Below are 20,106 nucleotides of genomic sequence, written 5' to 3' on the forward strand. Positions count from 1 at the left end.
GTGTGGTGGTCATGGTGGCAGCAGTGATGGAGATGATGGTGGTAGTGGTGGAGGGGGTTTGGTGGTGATGGTGATGATGGGGGTGGTGGCAGTGATGATGATGATAATGACAGTACTGGTGATGGTGAGGAGAAGGAGGATGGTAATAGTCATAGTGATTATGAGGATGATCATGGTGGTGGTGGTGGTGGTAATGGTGGTGATGATGACGATAATGACAGTGGCAGTGGGGGCAGTGATGATGATGGTGGTGGCGATGGCGATGATGGTAGTGACAGTGGTAATGGTGGTGATGGTAATGCTGCTGCTGCTCATGACAGTGGTGGTGGCGGCAGCACTAATACCTTATTCATATGGAGTATCTCTCTACGCCTGCTGCCTGCAGCCTGGCCTCCTGGAAAGGCTGCTGACACCGTGCTCTGAAGTATTGATTCAACTAAGTTTCCCAAATAGAAACAAGAATTGTATTTACAGTTTCATTAAAGTTCTCTCTCAAAGGAAAATATAACCCAGTAAGTGGAGGCTATCAGTCATTCACACATGTGAGCCAAACATCACTCCAAATACTTGGGAGTTTTCATCGAAGATGGGAACAGAGGGTAGCATTGGGGAAGAGGTTCCGGGGAAAGGGAGTGCCGGAGTTAGGGAGGCTTGTCTCCAGCAGCCAGAAGGTAGAGACACCTGAGTCAGGAATAGGATGTCTGAAGGTGAGAGGGTTGCAGGCACGAGGCTCATCTGCCTTGTGAATTTTCCAAGAAACCGCCAGTGGCATGTATGGCCTTGGTTAGTTTTTCTCAGACTATCTTGGATTCACTCCTTAAATGCTGGTTATACCACTTCCCAATGAGCATGCATTAATGAAAGTTGTCACCGAGGATCATTACCGTGTTCATTTCACTTGCCTAGTAATTGCGGCAGAGCCTTCCAAAAAACAAAATCATGCATTTAGGAACAGGCTTAGAGCATTTTTCTCTTCACATTCAGAGTTTTAACAAAAGGAAGAAGAGGAAGGGTTGGGAGGAAAGAGAAGCCAATGCAGGGACACTGGCCCTCATCTTACCTATCATGACGTCCTCAACATTCGGCTAGCTTAGATGCTCGATAAAGGTTTGCTGATAAATAACTAAAGGGATGAATCCATGAAGGAGACCAGGGCTATTGCTGAAGAAAGAAAGTCCGTTCAATTGTGGTGACGTTACTGTCAGTACCCTTTTGTTCCCTAAGTAAGTCGTTTATAGCCTTATTTTGCATGGATTTTCCCCCCAGATTCTTAAGTCACTGCATTTTTTTTTATTTGTTTAATGTTTTTATTGATTTTTGAGAGAGACAGAGCACAAGCAGGGGAAGTGCAGAGAGAGAGAGAGGGAGACACAGAGTCTGAAGCAGGCACCAGGCTCTGAGCTGTCAGCACAGGGCCTGATGCGAGGTTAGAACTCACAGACCATGAGACCATGACCTGAGCCGAAGTCAGATGCTCAATCGACTGAGCCACCCAGGCGTCCCTGAAGTCACAGTGTTTCTGAGTAGGGTGAGAATACTAAGGGGCTATCTCCGTTACAAAACAACATATGTTTTTGCTCTGATACGGCTAATAGAATAATGTCAGTAGGTGAGATTTGTATTTAAATGAACGCTTTATTAAGGATGTGCTGGGTTTTGCAGGTAATATCAGCTAGTGGTGATATTTCATAGAGTTGAGGTAGGGTGGGTGAGAAAGCGTGATTGGCTCACTATTTTTGATTGGGGGATCAGGGAGGGCCTCCTAGAGGAGATGGCATTAAAGCAGACGCATCAAAGGAGCCGGCAATGAGAAGATGAGCAGCCCACGTGTGCAGTGTCCACAGCTCGGAAAGAAGGCGGAGGCAAGGAGTGCAGGAAGGAGTAAGGTGAAAGAGGAGTCTGCAGCCGCAGGAAGGGCTCAACCAGGTGGGTCGTAAAAAGCCAGGGAAGGGTCTTGGCTTTTGTTTGCAGTGCAGTGGAGAAGCCTGCAGGACAAAGTAGGGAATCACGCAAAAGAGTGGCACGACGTGACTTGTTTTAAACAACACTGGCTGTGTTTGAGGAATCCATTGAAAAGCTCAAGACAGGGAGCAGGGGGACCATGATGGAGGCTCCTGGAAGAAAGAAGCCCAGGCTAGCAATCATGGTGGCTCCCGATAGACCAGAAGCAGAGAGGGTGGGGAGAGATGGGCAGAGTCTCAGTAGGACAGTAGGCAAGACCTTCTTTGGATCAGAGGAATAGGAAAAAGCAGAATCAAGGGTTTGATTTTTGGTCTGAGCAGCCTGGTGAATACTGGTGCCACTTATGGAGATAAGGAAGACCAGGGCTGGAGTGACTGGTTTGGTTTGGTTTGGTTTGGTTTGGTTTGGTTTGGTTTGGTTGGAAGTGGGGTAGGGAGCAGATTAGGCATTCTGCTTCAGCCCCATTAATTATGAAATGCCTGTTCCACGTTGGGGAGGAATTCCAAGCAGGACATTGCAGACACAGACCTGCTGAAATTCTAGAGAGAGGCCAAGCCTGGAGAAAGTGCCAAGCACCCTATGCAAGGAATGCGGCAGCTCACAGCTTACCAGGCACCTTCTGTGTGTCCTAACTCCTCAACCTCACGGCAGTCTCGTGAGGTAGTTATTATCCTGGTTTGACTGATTAATAAGATGAGTTTGCAAGTGTATCTTGGTTTTGAGTTGCTACAATATTTCCCCACACGCTGTCTCTGTCCCATTTTGCTCCTTTCAACAACACTAGGGGACAGAAAATCCCCATGAGCACAGTAATTATACCTGTTGAAACATATACCTGCAGAGGCACACAGCTGATGACATACGGTTTGCACACCTGGGCTTAGTACACTCTTTAAAATCAGTTAAAATTTTTGTTGTGTACATAAGAGCCCTCTACTGTCCAGACTGGGTTTATCCATTAACTAAGATTTAAGCTGAGCTGTAGGGAAGTATTGAATCAGAGTTCCCTGTAATTTTTGTAAAATCCTCTTGGGATAGAAATCCCACTTGAGGACGATCAACAACTTTTAGGATGGCTTAATTTGTCATAACTGATAATAGCTCCTTATTAGAGAACCCGATATTTTATTGCGCCAGAAAGCAACGTTAGATGAGAAACAAAGTACTTTTTTTGTTTGAGACTGACCTTCAATAACTGGATTATTTCAAAAAATAGTTGGGAAGCTTATCAGATGAACCAGTATGCCATGCCCATTTGTGGAGAGAATGGCATCTGAGCAGATCCCAAAAGGATGTAGATGCCTAAAAGGGAAGGGAAATTAATTGGTCCTCGATGATGAAGAGGTGGGAAAAACAAGTGCAAAGAGTGTGCCTGACATAGAATACCCCAAAACCAAGAGAATCCCAGACTCTAGAGCTGGGACATAATACTGAGGAATCTCAGTGGGGTTGGTCGACGGTCTTCAGGACCTGCCAGGTTTGGCCTTCAGTGAGGACCCAGAAGGCTCATTGACTGGCCAGTGACCTACATGAGCAGGTCTGAGCTCTAAAGGAGACTTTGGAAGGTAGGTGTAGGGTGGTCAGAGCAGGGAAGGGGTAGAACAGAGAATGGCCATCTAGGCAGATCTTAAAACCATCATGGAAGTCACCACTTCCTAGGGTGACGGTAAGGAAAAATAGAACACAGAATGAAACTGAGGGGAAGGAAGGAAAAAAGATGTCTGGGAGAAAGGGGGAGCCACTGTATAAACTATTACACAGAAACCTTGGAAAATATGTTCCATTAAAAAAATTTTTTTAATGTTTATTTATTTTTGAGAGACAGAGTGTGAGCAGGGGAGGGACAGAGAGAGAGGGAGACACAGAATCTGAAGCAGGCTGCAGGTGCTTAGCCATCAGCACAGAGCCCAACGCGGGGCTCAAACTCATGAGCTGTGAAATCATGACCTGAGCCGACTGAGCCATGCAGGTGCCCCGAAAATAAGTTCCATTTTTGTCAATAACAAAACAACAACAATGACCAGGCAGAGAGACTAAAGGGCTTAATTCAGAGAGAGAAAGAGGAGAATATGATAGGAGGCAAGGAGAAAGAAACGAAGATAATATCACGCAAAGAAACTATATAGTCTGATTATTCCAGAGAGAGAGAGAAAGGAAGGTAAGGACAGAGGTGTAGAATATGCATCAAGAGAATGGATTAAATGTGACTGTTTAAGCAAACCAATGACCAGTGTGCCCAGTCCACTGGAGGGGAGAGATAAGAATGAGATAAAGGAAAATATATCTGAATAGCAAGAGTTGATCTAGAGTTAATCACGGCAATGCATCAATGTTGGTCTTGCCCGGACTCGGGGGGGTGGGGTGCAGCTCCCCAGTGCAGATGGGCATGGTTTGGTGGAGGCAGGTCTCGCCTCCACTGCGGGTCCCCCGGGGGCTCCCTGAGGCCCTGCCTTGGTGGTTGTGGGGAGAAAAAAAGGTGGGGCCCTAGTCCCTTCTCAAACCAAGTGTTGCAATTCACTCTTTTGGGTCAAATCTCCCTGTGCCTCAGGCATAGCCAAAGTGTGCCGTGTCCGTCAATGAATGATCAATAAGATGTGGCTTATATATACAGTGGAATACTACATGGCAACAAGAAAGAATGAAATCTGGCCATTCGTAACAACATGGATGGAACTCAAGGGTGTCATGCTAAGCGAAATAAGTCAGGCAGAGAAGGACAGATACCATATGTTTTCACTCCTAAGTGTCACAGGAGAAACAGCAGAGGACCGTGGGGGAGGGGAAGGGGGGAAATAGTTGGGGAGAGGGAATGAAGCAAACCATGAGAGACTCTTGAATACTGAGAACAAACTGAGGGCTGATGGGGAGGGAGAGAGGGAAAGGGGGGTGACGGGCACAGAGGAGGGCACTTGTGGGGATGAGCACTGGGTGTTATATGGAAACCAACTTGACAATAAACTATAAAACAAAAACAAAAACCAAACAAAGCAAAAACAAACATTCTGAATTCCTCGGGACTACCTCTATACACTCCATCTCCTTATCCCAGCACTGACTGGCTTACAGTAACCCCGGGCTCATGGCAGCCCCTAGGCCTAGGACCCAGGCTAACCTTAGATGGGTGATATCTGAGTAGCAACTGAGACCATTACCACACTCCAGGGGGACATTGGAAAATGCAGGAGAGCATTTCAGACTGGTATAACGACTGAGGGTGGGTACTGCCATTTAGGGGCAGGAGGCGGGGATGTTAAGCATCCTGCAATATTCAGGAAAGTCCCACCCATTGCAGAAATGAACCACCTGTAATGCAGCAGATCCATCATTGAGGAACATCGCTGAAATCTGCCCCCAGGTCCCAGTTTGGTAAATGGGCTTCTGCTGTGTTCTCTATACCATCTCCGACAAGACTGGATATATCCTGAGACCCCTGAACACAAGATTTGAATGCTCAATTCCTGAAGCAAAGTCTTTGGCATTCTTGCCTAGATATTCAGATCACTGCCACCTGTCTCCATGTTTTGAGACTATATCAAGTGCCCAGCACTGTAGTCACAGCCCGTGGCCAAGAGAGGCAGAGAAAGAGCCCAAGATTTCATCCCTGCCCGCAAGGAATTTAACACTCCATTGAGGAATAAAAGGCTAGCCCACAAGAGAAATCCTTAAACCAGACTGGGTTTATGTATATCAGCATTTAAATCAGAACTAAACTAGAGGAACTATAGAGTTCCAGAGAAAGGAATAAATGAAGATGGGAAAAGAAAAGGAAAGAATTGATAAATCCTTGTCAATATTTCCCTAAATGGGTTCCTTGGATCACTGGTTCAGTGAAATTGTAAACATTGTTATTGGAAGGGGGAAGGGTTTTTTCATTAAATAAGTTTGGGAATCACCGGGCTGAGCAGAATTAATTAGGTTTCTTTACTCTAGGACGTCTTAGATTGCCTAATATCTGATAATCATTGCAATTCTGAGAATGACTTTTACTCTAAAAAATTCACTTGGTTTATTGGACCATGGCACTTTACTTTTTTAACTGTAGATCCCATGGTCCTGGGATTGTACGGCATATACTTGGGAAAGACCATTGTAATCAGAGTACCAGACAAAGGAAGGCAAGTGCATAAAAGGCGATAATGTGCATGAAATAGTGAGCTGAAGGCACAGCCAGAGGGGAAGTGAAAGCTATGCAGGAAATCAGTAATATTGAGACTCTTACATCAGAGCATATCAGTTCAAGTAGTGTCCGGGCCATCTACTAGCCACATGAACTTGAGCAGGACCTGTCTGCTCACACGTAATATGTGGATAAGCTGCGGTTAGGATCAGACATAGTAATATAGTATAAAGCACTTGGGGCAGTTCCTGGCAGAAGGTAATGTTATTGTCAGCTAAGACCACAGAGCTGGAGGCCAGACGGTGAAGGGTCTTTAAGTTGGACAGAGCAATATTGGAGCTTTAGGAAAGATAGAGTCACATAGAAGTGTTTTATTTGTACAGCTGACCCTTGAACAACACAGGTTTGAACCACATGGGTCCACTTATATGTGGACTTTTTTTTCTTCAATAAATATAAAGAAATACCGTAAATGTGTTTTCCTTATGATTTTCTTAATGACATTTTCTTCTCTCTGGCCTGCTTTATTGGAGGAAAACAGTATATAATACATATAAAACACAAAGTATGTTAATCAACTGTTTATGTTATTGATGAGTCTCCTGGTCACCACAGGCTATTTATTAGTAGTTACGTTTCGGAGAGCCAAAGGTATACTGGATTTTCAACTGTGCAGAGGATTGGGACCTGTAACCCCAGCACAGTTCAAAGGTCGACTGTATATTTTTCTATTCCTAACTATTTCATACAAAATAAAGAATATATATATATATATATATATATATATATATATATATATACACACATACAGGTGTGTGTGTGTGTGTGTGTGTGTGTGTGTGTGTGTGTGTGTTAGATTCACCTTACGGACTCACTACCCAGTGTAAGACATTGAACATCATCAGTGGAGTACAAACTGTCACAGACCCCACCCCAGTCTCTCTCCTTCCCTTCCCATCAGAGGGAACTACCAGTCTGATTTGGGCACATGTGTTTCCCTCACTTATCTTCATAGTTTAACTACATTTGTGCATTTGTATGTTCCCCCAACATATACAATTCCATTTGCTGCTTTCTGAATATTATATAGATGCAATCATACTGTGCTTATTTTTCTGTGACTTTCTTTCTTTCTTTTTTTTTTTTTTGTTCAACGTCATGTTCCAGACATTCACCCGTGGTGATGCACTATTTCTAGTTCATTCGTCTTCACTGATCTCTATTGCCGTATTGCCTTGAACACATCTCATACTTTTCCATCCATTCTCTGGCTAGTGAATATTTGGAGTGATTCCCTTAATTTTTATCTCTATCAAAAATGCTGCCAGAGGCATATTTTTTGTCACACAAGGTGCAAGAGATTCAGGATGTCAGTATACCGCTGGCTTTTCTAGGTCCTTCCAAATGGTTTTCTGAAATGATCAAACTCTCTGTCCCCCTATTTACATATTCAAGTTCCTTTCTTCACATCACTTACCCTGGAAACTTTTGAGCGGAAAGTACTGATCGGGAAAAGGCTATATATTATGGAAGATCTGTTTGCCAGTGACAGAGAAATGCCTGGCCAGGTAAGAGAGCAGCGGACATCACCAGACACATCCCTGCAAAGACCTGCCTGTGGATCTAACAAGAAACAGGCTTCTTTGGGGGAGGAACCCCATAGCTTCTCTTTTATATGAGTTGGTATCCACCAACAGGTTCATGATGCCTCAAATGGACCTAGAAGTCTGCATGGCTTACAGAAAATCAAATACAGAGTTATAAACTGGGAACGCTAACATATGTCCCTGGCTCTGCTAAAAGAATCCAGCCCAAGGCAAAGTACTATGAATCTTATAACCTCCTCCTCCTCAATTATAATCAGGCATCATTATCTGCACAATGGAATTATTATGTCACATAATTAATTAATGGTAAAGGGCTCTTGGCACCTCTAAAGCCAGATGTAAATGTTGAATGGTGCTCGTAAGCAAGAAGAGGTTATGCACACATTTGTGTGGAAGCAGGTTGAACACAATTGGCTCAAATGGTACTTCCCAGCTAGCACTTGAATCCCACTAAATTTTCAACTGGCTAGTTTTGTATCCATAGGGCTTTTCCAAAACCATTGGTTCCCTTTGCGCCCTGCATCATTAAACAAGACAGTCCTGGGGAGGTGGACAGGTTTCCGGAGAGGTCACACGTCTCGGTTCAAGTCTGGCCAGCTCGCCTGCACAAAGTCCATGGCCTCATCTTCCTCATTGGGATGATGCACGTAGGTGTTCCCACGTAGACTGATTGAGATGCTCTGGGAGCAGCAGTGAGCCTCTCATTTGTGAACAAGTGGGGAACAAAAATGAGAACCGAGGGATGTGACTAGAGGACCCTCTTGCCCTCAAGCATGAGGAGGGACGGACCAAGAGTTTCACTGGAGTAGTGTCTATATATCCAAAAACTCCCAGGACCAATCAAAACATCAGCAGAGGAATAAATAAAATGTGATCTATCCATAGGATAAAATTCCCTACAGCAATAGAAAGACACGAACTGGATTAGGGATTGGGGGGGAGGTGACAGATCTCAAAAATATAATGTGGAGCAAAAATAGTAAGTTTCTAAGGGAATTTTTAGTATAGTATCATCTATTCTATAAACACATGAGCTAATGTTATATTTTGTTCATGGAAAATATATTTAAAGGTAGATACACTTAAAGATGTGTAATATAAATTTTAAATATATATAATATATATTAATTATAATTATGTAATACTTACATTATATAATTTATAATATAGGGGCACCTGGGTGGCTCAGTTGGTTGAGCGTCTGACTTCGGCTCAGGTCATGATCTCACGTTTGTGGGTTCAAGCTCTGCATCGGGCTCTGTGTTGAAAGCTCAGAGCCTGGAGCCTGCTTCAGATTCTGTGTCTCCCTTTCTCTCTGCCCTTCCCCTGCTCATGATCTGTCTCTCTCTGCCTCTCAAAAATAAAGAAATGGTTACAAAATTTTTATAATTTATAACATAAATTATAAGTATGGTGATTAATAATTAATTATAATAATTAATAATATATAACATATAATAATACTAATATAATATATGATATAGTAATATAACATATAATATATTGTCATGTCATTAATTATTAATACTGTACTTAATAATTAATATAATAATAAATAAATAATGATATTAATGCATATAATTTTGATGTATATTTTTGTATAGTCCTCAAATTTGTAGCAGAGATCATCTCAAAAGAAGGAGAGGATATAAAGACTGAGAAAGAATACATGGGACTTCCTTTTTTTTTCTTTTTTTTCCAGTGAAGCAAGGCTTTTATCAACATTCTTTCAAGAGCAGGTTTCTGAAGCGCAGTTACAGCAGGCAATTTATCTCCTAACATACAAGCCCCTCCCCTGGGTCCTCATTGGCTGAGTACTACAGAGGTTACAGCCTTACCCAGACTTCACCTATGCCCATGGAAGGCAAAAAAGTACATTCCTTGAGATGACACAAAGACTCCGGTCTTTGGCATATGCTCATTGCAAAGCCCATGAAGAAAAAGCCTGTGAAATGCAGTGGGGAAGAACAAGGACTTGGAAGTGTCTAAGCGTTTGGGACTCCATTGCATGTGGGAAGGGGAAGGTTCATACATATTTCCAATAGGTTGTAAACCTGTTGTTAACTAGACAGCAATGCTTTCATTTGGTATTTCTGAAAGTGAATCATCTCACTTCTCACAATCCCTCCTCTTCTTTTCTAAGTTGATTCCATTTTCATCTATAAGTTATTCTGGGCACAAGGCACAGACATTTGTTTCTTAAGATGAATCTTACGCCCAAGGGGATTTACTGTGGTCAGATGCTCCCAATGTTGCTCCAAACTGTGTGTGTGTTCTTGGGTTTTTGTCTGTTTGTTTTGTTTTGTTTTCCCACCCAGGGACCTCAGGTCCTAACCTTTCCCCGTCTGCCTACTGAATCCCATCTTTTCTGATCATATCCCCCCCCCTTTGAACACGTGACTCCTACCTGCCATTAGGAATTGGGAGGACAATGGATCTTAACTGCTTCCTGCTGAAAGAGGGTGATGATAAAGGTATGGCAGGGAGAGAAGGTTCAGAGGTCAATCCAGAGGGGATAAGACAGCCAAGATAACGGGAAGGGTATTTGGAATGTCTGGTATAGCAACATCTTCTTATTTTTCTGGCCTATGCAATGGCTTCTACAAATAACTTACATATAGAATATTAGACAAACAAGCATTAATATTCCAAATGCAATGCCTCCTAGGGAGGAGGTCACACCATGGGAAGTAAAGATGCATTGTAGCCATCCCAAAAGCCCCTGACCTGACTGGTCCCTTTTTAAGAAAAAAATTTAACTATAGCTTTTCCTCGCTCTTGCATATTTATTTGGATCTGGTGATATGGTTGCTTAGAATAATTAAGCATTTGAACTAGTTTTTCGTTCTCAATCCTCAAATCTTCCTTTGGCCATACAGTTTCCATAGGAACAATTCCATGAGGCGTTTTAATTTTACCTCAAGGAGAGACTGGTCTTCGATATCCAGATTACTGTAAGTTTAAGTAATTGTTTATAGTGCTGGAGCTAGTAGCACTATGGGACTCCCTTTCTATCTGCAATGTTTTATGTCTTATATCAAAAAAGGGGGTGAAGCGAATAAGTATGGTTAGCCGTTGTCCATCCATGGTAAGAGAAGAGGCCAGGAAAAGGAGAGGCAAGAACAAGAGCCGCCTTTATTTGGTTGGCAGGACTCTGGACCAATCCAGGAGGAGCCCCTCTCATGCTCCCCTGCCTTGTGAAGGGAGATGAACCGGTTCCCTGCACCCGGTGTCCAGGTGGGATGCTTAATTCAGCTCCCGCCCCACTTCTGCAGCTGCTGACAAGGATTCTCCCATCAGGTTGATGGCCAGGCTGTTCCCATCTCCCTCTTCGAGGCCATGGACAACAACCTGGAATCAGGAACACCTGTGATGTCAGCCCAGGCGTGGCCTCTCAGGAAAGTCACAACAGAAGGGTCTTGTAAGTCAATGTGTGCCCCTTCCTGGGAGCATGTACAATGGTAAAGCCGAAATTTACCAACAGAAAAGAAAACAACAAGCATTGATCATCAGGCCAAGGGTAAATCACAGCCTTTGCATCACAGGTGAGGGTCACTGTGGCTGTGTCTAGTCATCCCAACTCAGAGACAAATCCCTCAGTTCAGCTTGACCTTGGTCAAGAGCACTGTTTTCTTTCAGCTTCGCCTAACTCTTCACACATAAGGAGCCCGAGCATCCACAGTTGTTTACCATTGTTAGACTTTGGGGAGCCCACTGGTCAACTCCAGGGTACATCCCTCTGTTCTAGGGACTCTGCTCTCTCCACATCTGTCTCTCCCATTCTCTTCCTTCCCCCTGCTCCTGCCCAGCCCCCAGCTGTATCTCTTCAATGGAGCAGAGTCTGTCTTTGGGAGCAGCACCCAGATCTTTCTTTCATCGAGCTCAGTGATATCCATGAGTCTGTTTGTGCTCCCGGGTGACCTGGGGTCACCCTCAGCAGAGAGGAAGGAAAATGCACAGAAAACCAATGGTTTCTCTACACTAATGGAAACCCCCACTCCCTGCCCATTAGCCGGGTTGACCTTTCCACACTTTGGGAAGTGGGCTTTGCTATTACTCTTACTTGGCAGGTCTGGGAACCAGAGTTCTGACTCTACCCCATGCCTGTAATCATTAAGGAAAACTTCCATCTCTTTCCTTCCTCCTCCTTGTAAGGACAATCTTTTAGGACAGAGGATTAGGAGAAGTAGGGAGAGGAGAGGAAAAACGAGAGGTGGGCAGGGGAGAGGAAGGGGTGGGTGGGAAGGTCTTTTGGGTGAAGGTTTTGAGAAGGACGCCTGTGGTATACATTTTGAAGTGAGTAGAGAGAGACAAATAGTACTTCAAGAGCTCCTGTCAGGTGATTACAGGTTTCCAGGTGTTCAAGATATAGATGGAAACAATCTGAGTTACCTTGAAATTATTTTCGGTGATTTAGACAGCCTTGCTGAAGACAACTGTATTGCAGCTGATCCATGAGGGTGACACCTCTTTTTAAATTTTTTTAAATTTATTTTTGAGAGATGGGGGGCAGGGAGGGGCAGAGAGAGAGGGAGACACGGAATCTGAAGCAGGCTCCAGGCTCAGAGACAGCAGCATAGAGCCCGAGGTGGGGCTTGAACTCACAGAAATTGAGATCATGACCTGAGCCGAAGGCATAGACCAGCAAGGCCCCTGCAGCACCGGCTGGTGACCGCATGCCCCTGCAGGGGTGGGGCTGGCTTTTGCTACAGCATCTTCTCGCTGGAAGAAATTCTACCTCTGGGTTGCGAGCCTCAGTTTCCTCCTGCACTGCTCTGCTTCCCGTCTAGGCCCCTGCCTGACCAGCCAGGGGCTGTGGAATCGGGATAGAGTGGGGACCCTTCTCACTGAAACTGTGGGTAAACTGAAAAACACAAGAGAGTAGAACTTCGAAATGTGTGGAAATAGGGAGCCAGCGACCAAGATGACAGAAGGGAAGTCTGAAGAGCCAGAAGCAGGTCCCAGATGGATGGTCACCCATCCATCTCTCCATTCATTCACTCATTCCCTCATGCATTCATTCTTTCTTAATTATGTTAGGCACTGAACTATGTCTTGGAGGCGGGGGGAGGGGCACCTAGCGGCTCAGCCAGTTAAGTGTCTGACTCTTTTTTTTTTTAATTTTTTACATTTTATTTATTTTTGAGAGACAGAGAGTGAACATGGAATGGGCAGAGAGAGAAAGAGGCACAGAATCCGAAGCAGCCTCCAGGCTCCGAGATAGCCGTCAGCACAGAGCCCAACACGGGGCTTGAACCCAGGAACCGTGAGATCATGACCTGAGCTGAAGTCGAATGCTCAACCGATCGAGCCACCCAGGTGCCCCAAGTGTCTGACTCTTGATTTTGCTCCCATCATGATCTCATGGTTCATGAATTTGAGCCCTGCATCAGGCTCTGTGCTGGTGGTTGGGGGCCTTCTTGGGATTCTCTCTCACTCTTCCTCTCTCTCTCTCTCTGATCCTCCCATGCTTGTTCTTTTTCTCTCAAAATAAATAAACTTAAACACACACACACACACACACACACAACTATGTGCTGGGGGTACTATGGAACAAAGAAAGCCTGGAGTGAGGCTGGCTCCTTCAGTGTGGGTGGTTGGGAAAGGTCTCTGAGAAGGTGATACGGCTGCTTGGATAAAGCGAGAGGCTGTTCCCGACAGTTTCCGAAAGAGCAAGTGTAAAGACCCTGAGGCAGGGCCTTACTAATGGAGGCTAAGAAACTATGGTCCACAGGGAGCAAGGAAAAGAGTGGTCGAAAAGGAGGAGAAGAGGGGCACCTGCGTGGCTCAGTCGGTTAAGTGTCTGACTTCGGCTCAGGCCGTGATCTCACAGTTCGTGGGTCTGAGCTCCACGTCGGGCTCTGTGCTGACAGCTAGCTCAGAGCCTGGAGCCTATCTTTGGATTCTGTGTCTCCCTCTCTCTCTGCCCCTCCCCTACTCATGCTCTGTTTCTCTCTGTCTCAATAATAAATAAACATTAAAAAAAATCTTAAAAAGAAAGAAAGTGAGAAGAAGAAACAGCAAGGCTTAGACCACGGAGCCTTTGCCAAAGGAAAGACTTTCAGATTCTTCTGTTTTTAAGCAAGATGACGATCCATTGAGCAGTTTTAAGCAGGGGAATAACATGGTCTGATTTTTCTTTTCAAATGTACTGCTGGTCTAGCCACACTCAGGTCAGCTCTCTTTACTCTTGAGTCCCAAAGCCAGAGATCTCTGAAAGGAGCCCATCTCCCCATCCCAGTGCTAAATTCCAGTTTTCTACTCCCACTTTCCAGCTGTTTGCCCTGTTTGCGAGGGTTGACTCATTCACTTCCTGCCCCCCAAGCCCTGCCAGCTCAGCTGCTACAACTGCTCTGTCTCCTCTTTGTCAATTTTGGGCCCAGTAAACACAGCAGAAGTCACAAAAGGCACATTTGTATTTTACCCGCATCAGTAGAGCTAAAACGGGGGGTAGCTGTAATAAACAAATAATTGGAGTAGGAAGCTCTCAGGCGAAGAGAAGGGGAAATTATCCAAACACGACTAAATATAGACTTGACTGGCAGCCATGTTGCTGAAGTACATACACTTACAGCAGGCGTTACTTTTAAGACTCTTCGCAATCATCTTTAAGCCTTGCAGCAAAGGGACCCTTAGGTTAAGAGCCCCACCTGTTGCTTTGTCGATGGGCACTTTGAGAAGCAGGGAGGTGAAAAACTCACCCAAGGTCACATGGTTGCCAAGCGTCAGGGCTCAGCTCCATCCTGGGCTCTGAACAACCAACCAAGACTTCTTTCAACAACCCCATGTTGTCTGGCGTCAAAGATTTATGAAAGGCTGGAGGATAATAAAATAAGCTTGTGCAACCTTCCCCCTAATGCAAATGAAGACATCGATTTGAGGAACAGAAACTCAGTTAAGATTTGCCCACCTACAAACAACGCTGAAGAGAAAGTTGAATGCTTAAAATAGAAGGAAATACAAGAAGAAAATAGCCTCTCATGTGACTGAGAGCATATTTCTACTCTGAATAATTGAGAGGTTGCCTGTGAGGCATATCCTCAAACTGAGAAAGATCAAAGTCAGCTGCAAACTTCTCCAATTTACCATACAATCACCAATATTGGTAGAGTTCAATGGTTTGCAAAATGCTATCATCATCATCATCATCATCATCATCATCATCATCACCATCCTCCTCCTCTCATTTGCTTCACAATCACCCTGAAAGGAGCTGAAAATCGGTATCTTCATTATCCCTATGCTACATAAAAGAGGAGGCTGAGGCTCAGTAAAATTAAATGACTTCCTAAAATCAAGCAAAAGAGCCTCGAACCTCAGGCTGCTGAATTCTTTCGATGAGAAAGATGAGGAATTCCTTAGAAGGAAGGATGGATGGAAGGAAGAATGGAAGGAATGAAAGAAGAAAGGGAGGGAGGGAAGGAGGGAGAGAGGATGGAAATTAGGAAGCCAAGGATTGGAATTCTGACTTTTCTGCAACTTACCACACAGAGCCTCAGTCGGTTCATCTGTAAAAGAGGGAGACTAACTACCTACATGGCAGCTATTGGGAGTTTAAAAGAGAGAACGTGTGAGAAGTACTCAGCTCAGTGCCTGACACAATAGATCCTTGCTGTTATTAAAATACATAATTTTTATTCTTTTTAATAATCTCATTTGGCAGACCTTTCAGCTACTAGCTGGATTTACAGACACAGAGGGGAAACTCCTTTCCTACGGTATCACTCCTCATTCATTGGCTTGGTTTCTTATTGAGAAAGATGTTGGCCTAGTTGAAGCAGAGATTCATGTATCGAAAGAATCAGTCGAGGGGATGGCCACAAAGCAAATGTGCGGGACAAGATGGCCAGAACTCCGTTCATTCATACACCACTTGATGTCAATGAAGTGTTCACAAGCACTGAGCTTTAGGGAAACCCTGGTGTAACTAGGTGGGGTAGCCCTGGGCATCAGGGAAGTTAATTATAGAGGTGACAAATATCAAAGCAGGTCATTTGCCTCACCAATGTGGCTGTCTTAGTCTGTATAAGCTGCTATAACAAAATACAATAGACAGAGTGTCTCATAAACAATAGAAGTATACTTCTTACACTTGTAGAGACTGGGAGGTCCAAGATCAAGGTGCTGGCTGATTCAGTATCTGGTAAAAACCCGCTTCCTGGTTCACATACAGCTATCTTCTTGCTATGTCCTCACATGGCAGAAAGGGCGAGGGACTCTCTGGGGCCTCTTTAATAAGGGCAGTAATTCCATGACCTAATCACCACCCAAGAGCCCCATCTCCCATTTTCATCACCTTGAAGATTACAACTTCAACATGTAAATTTTAGGGGATACAACCATTCAGACTATAGCCATGACTTAGATGCCTCTGATCTCCCCAGCTCTTTGAGGATTCAGCATTAAGAGGCAAACAGAACCACCTTCCTCCCGTCTGTTTCCTCCACTTGTCTAGAAAATCATCTTCCATTAAGCGAACATCCAACTGAAGCAGCAAAAACAATAGTCCTTGGTGATTCCTATCACCACTGCTCACATTCCATTGCAGAGAATGAATCACATGACTGTACCTTGGATGCTGTCCTTCACTGGGCAGTCACTTTCCACACAGAAGAGGGGGTAACATGACTTTTGGGTGGTCAATTGGCCACTTTTGCTGCAGCCAGAATGAAGGCTGAACAAACTAGTAATCATAACACCTAATGAAAATAACATAGGAAAGTCGAATATAAAGACTTGAAAAGAGATTGAAAAAGGTATGCCATATACCTAGTAACAATATTCATTTCACACAAAGTAAAATTCAAAATGAAAAGCACTGAAAAGAACATTTCAAAATTATAGATGTACAACCTACCAAATATGTCACAAATCTTTATGCACGTAAAGTCTTAGCCTCAAACCCCAACAGAAATGCAAGCAGACGCCAACAAGGTCTCATAGCGGTGAGTTTATTTTTTCAATTAAGCTTTTATTTTAATTCCAGTATAGTTAACATTCAGTGTTATATGAGTTTCAGGTGTACAGATATAGTGATTCAACACTTCCATGCATCACCCAGTGCTCATAACAAGTGCACTCTTAATCCCCATCACCTACTTCACCCATCCCCCCACCCACCTCCCTTCTGGTAATGATCAGTTTGTTCTCTATAATTAAGAGTCTGTTTGTTGGTTTGCCTCTCTCTCTCTCCATTTTTACCTTCGCTCATTTGTTTTGTTTCTTAAATACCACATATGAATGAAATCATATGGTATTTGTCTTTCTCTGACTTATTTTGTGGTCACTGTGGAAAACAGTATGGAGAGAAAATAACACTACACTAGATGGTAACTAACTGGAATTTAAATAAAAATTTAAAACTACAAAAAATTAAATTTTTTAATTAAAAATTTTTTTCTAAAGGCAATTCCTCAAAAAGTTAAAAATAGAACTATCCTATTATCCAGTAATCACACTACTGGGTATTTATCTAAAGAATATGAAAACACTAATCTGAAAGGATATATGCACCCCTGTGCTTATAGCAATATTATTCATAGGAGCCAAACTGTCAAAACAGCCCATGTGTCCATCGATACACGAATGGATAAAAAAAGATGGGGTATATATACAGTGGGATATTACTCCATTGAAATCTTGCCATTTGCAATGACACAGATGGAGCTAAAGAGTATAATGCTAAGTGAAATAAGTCATGGTAAGTGTTGACTTTAAATATGCCTCTCAGAAATTGGCTGATCAACTATTGCAGAAAGGAATAAGGCTCGAGTAGTCTTGGCTAATAAAATGAACAATTATGACCTAAAAGATATATGGAGAGAAATAACTTTTTCCCCAACAGAGATTATACATTCCTTTTCAAACTCTCATGAGACCATCTCCTGCTGTATTAGGTCACAAAGGCACTCAGAACCAATCCCCGGAAGGGAAACTCTGGCTCATACTCATGAACTATCATGGACTAAAATTAGAAATTAATAACAGAAGAGTAACCAACAAAAATCTATTCTTATGAATATTTACATTACTCATAAGCTATAGGCTTGAAAGAAAATAAAACCGGAAATGGCAAGCTATTTAGAATCACACTAAGAGCACTGATTATGAATCAAATCGAAGCTCATGGGCTCTGCTAAGACAGGATTCAGAGGAAAAACACAGTGTGCTCATTTTGGCAGCACATATACAGAGGAAAAACACAGAGCCTTAAATGCTTAGGGTAGAAAACCAAAAGGCTTGAAAATAAATGAATCAACCAAGCTTTCAATTCAAGAAGCTGGGGGCAGATAGGGAGAGGGGGAGAAAGAAAATGAACCTACAGGAAGATGAAGGGGAAAATCAAGGAAGATAAAAGCAGAAATTAATAAAAATTGAACACAAAAGGACAATAGAATTTGGTGAATTAAACTGGTTCTTTGAAAGAACTGATGGAGGGGAGCCTGGGTGGCTCAGTCAGTTAAGCATCTGACTTCAGCTCAGGTCATGATCTCGTGGATTCAAGCCCTTCACTGGGCTCTGTGCTGACAGTTCAGAGCCTGGAGCCTGCTTCAGATCTGTGTCTCCCTCTCTCTCTGCCCTCCCCTGCTCACACTCTGTCCCTCTCTGTCTCAAAAATAAATAAACATTAAACAAAATTTAAAAGAAAGACCTGATAGAAAATACAAACCTTTGTCAGACCTGTCAAAAGAAAGAAAAAGGACAAAATCATAAGTCAAACATTGTAAGAATGCAAATTATAGAATTGTAAAAATTATGAAAACTGGAAGCATTTGACACGCATTCTGAAAAATCACTAGATAAAGTCACTAATTTCCTAGGAAAATATTTGTTATAAAGATTCATTCAAGGAAAAGGAGGAAACTTGAATAGGATGGGAGAAATTGAACAGATACTCAAAGATACCTCGAAAATAGGCATCAAATCCAGAGGGATTTTCAGAAGGTAGAATGTACCAGACTTTTCGGGAAGAACTAATTCTGTATAAACTGTCTCAGATCTGTGTCTCCCTCTCTCTCTGCCCTCCCCTGCTCCAGGAAAAAAAGGAAGCCCACCTAAATAATTTTTGTAGTTTCAATGTAATACAGTTACATGATATATATCTCCATCTCTCTTTCCAAGCACGTATATGTATATACTGCTTGACAACAAAGATGCAAAAAGCCATAACCAGTAGTGTATTAAAGGAATAACACAAAAGGTCATTCTAAGAATGTAAAGATGTTTCAATAGTAGGAATCTATTAAAGAGATGAAAGTAGAAAAACAGTATGATTGTATTAACAGATGTTTGATTTATTTTATTTTGTCTATTTGGTTTGAGAGAGAGAGATAGAGAGAGCAGGGGAGGGGCAGAGAGAGACAGAGAATCCCACACAGGCTCCACACTGTCAGCGCAGTCTTACACAAGGCTGGATCCCATGAACCACAAGATCATGACCTGTGCCAAAATTAAGAGTCCAATATTCAACTGACAGAGTCACCCAGGCACCCCATAGTAACAGATGTTTTAAAGGTATTTGCTGAAATTCAACCAGGATAGCAACCCAGGAAAAAAAAGTCTTAAACCTGATAAAGTGTGTTAATAACCTAAGGAAGCACCATCGTATGTGTCAATATAATCATAAATCTCTCCCATAAAAGTCTGAGATAAGATGATATTCCTACTCAACATTGTGCTACAGTTACTAGATAATACATTCATAGCAGGAAGAGTTAATACTATTCATCTTTTTTCTTGTCTTTGGATTAATGGAAACAATTGTGTTTGCACTTTACAGTTTACAAAATTGCTCCGTAAGTCCTATCTCCTGTGACCCTCACAATGACCAAGGTCAAAGTCAAGTATTGAGATCAGTCAATGAGTCAGTCAATAAGATCAGGCCAAGTATTGTCATCCCAACTTTGAGAATGAGAAACCCAAGGATCACAGAATTTTTAGATTTCTCTAAAGACACATAGCTGGTAAGCAGTGATGGGGAACAGACCCCAATGTTCTTATTCTTAATCAAGAATTAATTAATTAATTAAGAATAAGTAATCAACTTTAAAAACAATACAGTTGACCCTTGAATGACATGGGTTCAAACCATGCAGGTCTACTTATACACAGATATATATACAGTACAGTACTTGAAAGGTATTTTTCTTAGGTTTTTCTCAAGCTTACTTCATTGTAAAGATGCAGTACACAATATGACATACAAAACATGTGTTACTTCCCTGTTTGTATTATTGGTAAGGTTTCTGGTCAATGGTAAGCTATTAGTAGTCAACTTTGGGGGGAGTCAAAAAAGTTATAGGTGGATTTTCAACTGTGTGTGGGTCAGTACCCCAATCCCTGCATTGTTCAAGCGTCAACTCTATATCTCACTGCTACCTGTGACTGACCCTGGCCAGGTCACTGTCTCTCTGAGCAAGC

The sequence above is a fragment of the Suricata suricatta genome, chromosome 5 (assembly GCF_006229205.1).
Source record: "Suricata suricatta isolate VVHF042 chromosome 5, meerkat_22Aug2017_6uvM2_HiC, whole genome shotgun sequence".
Classification (NCBI taxonomy): domain Eukaryota; kingdom Metazoa; phylum Chordata; class Mammalia; order Carnivora; family Herpestidae; genus Suricata; species Suricata suricatta.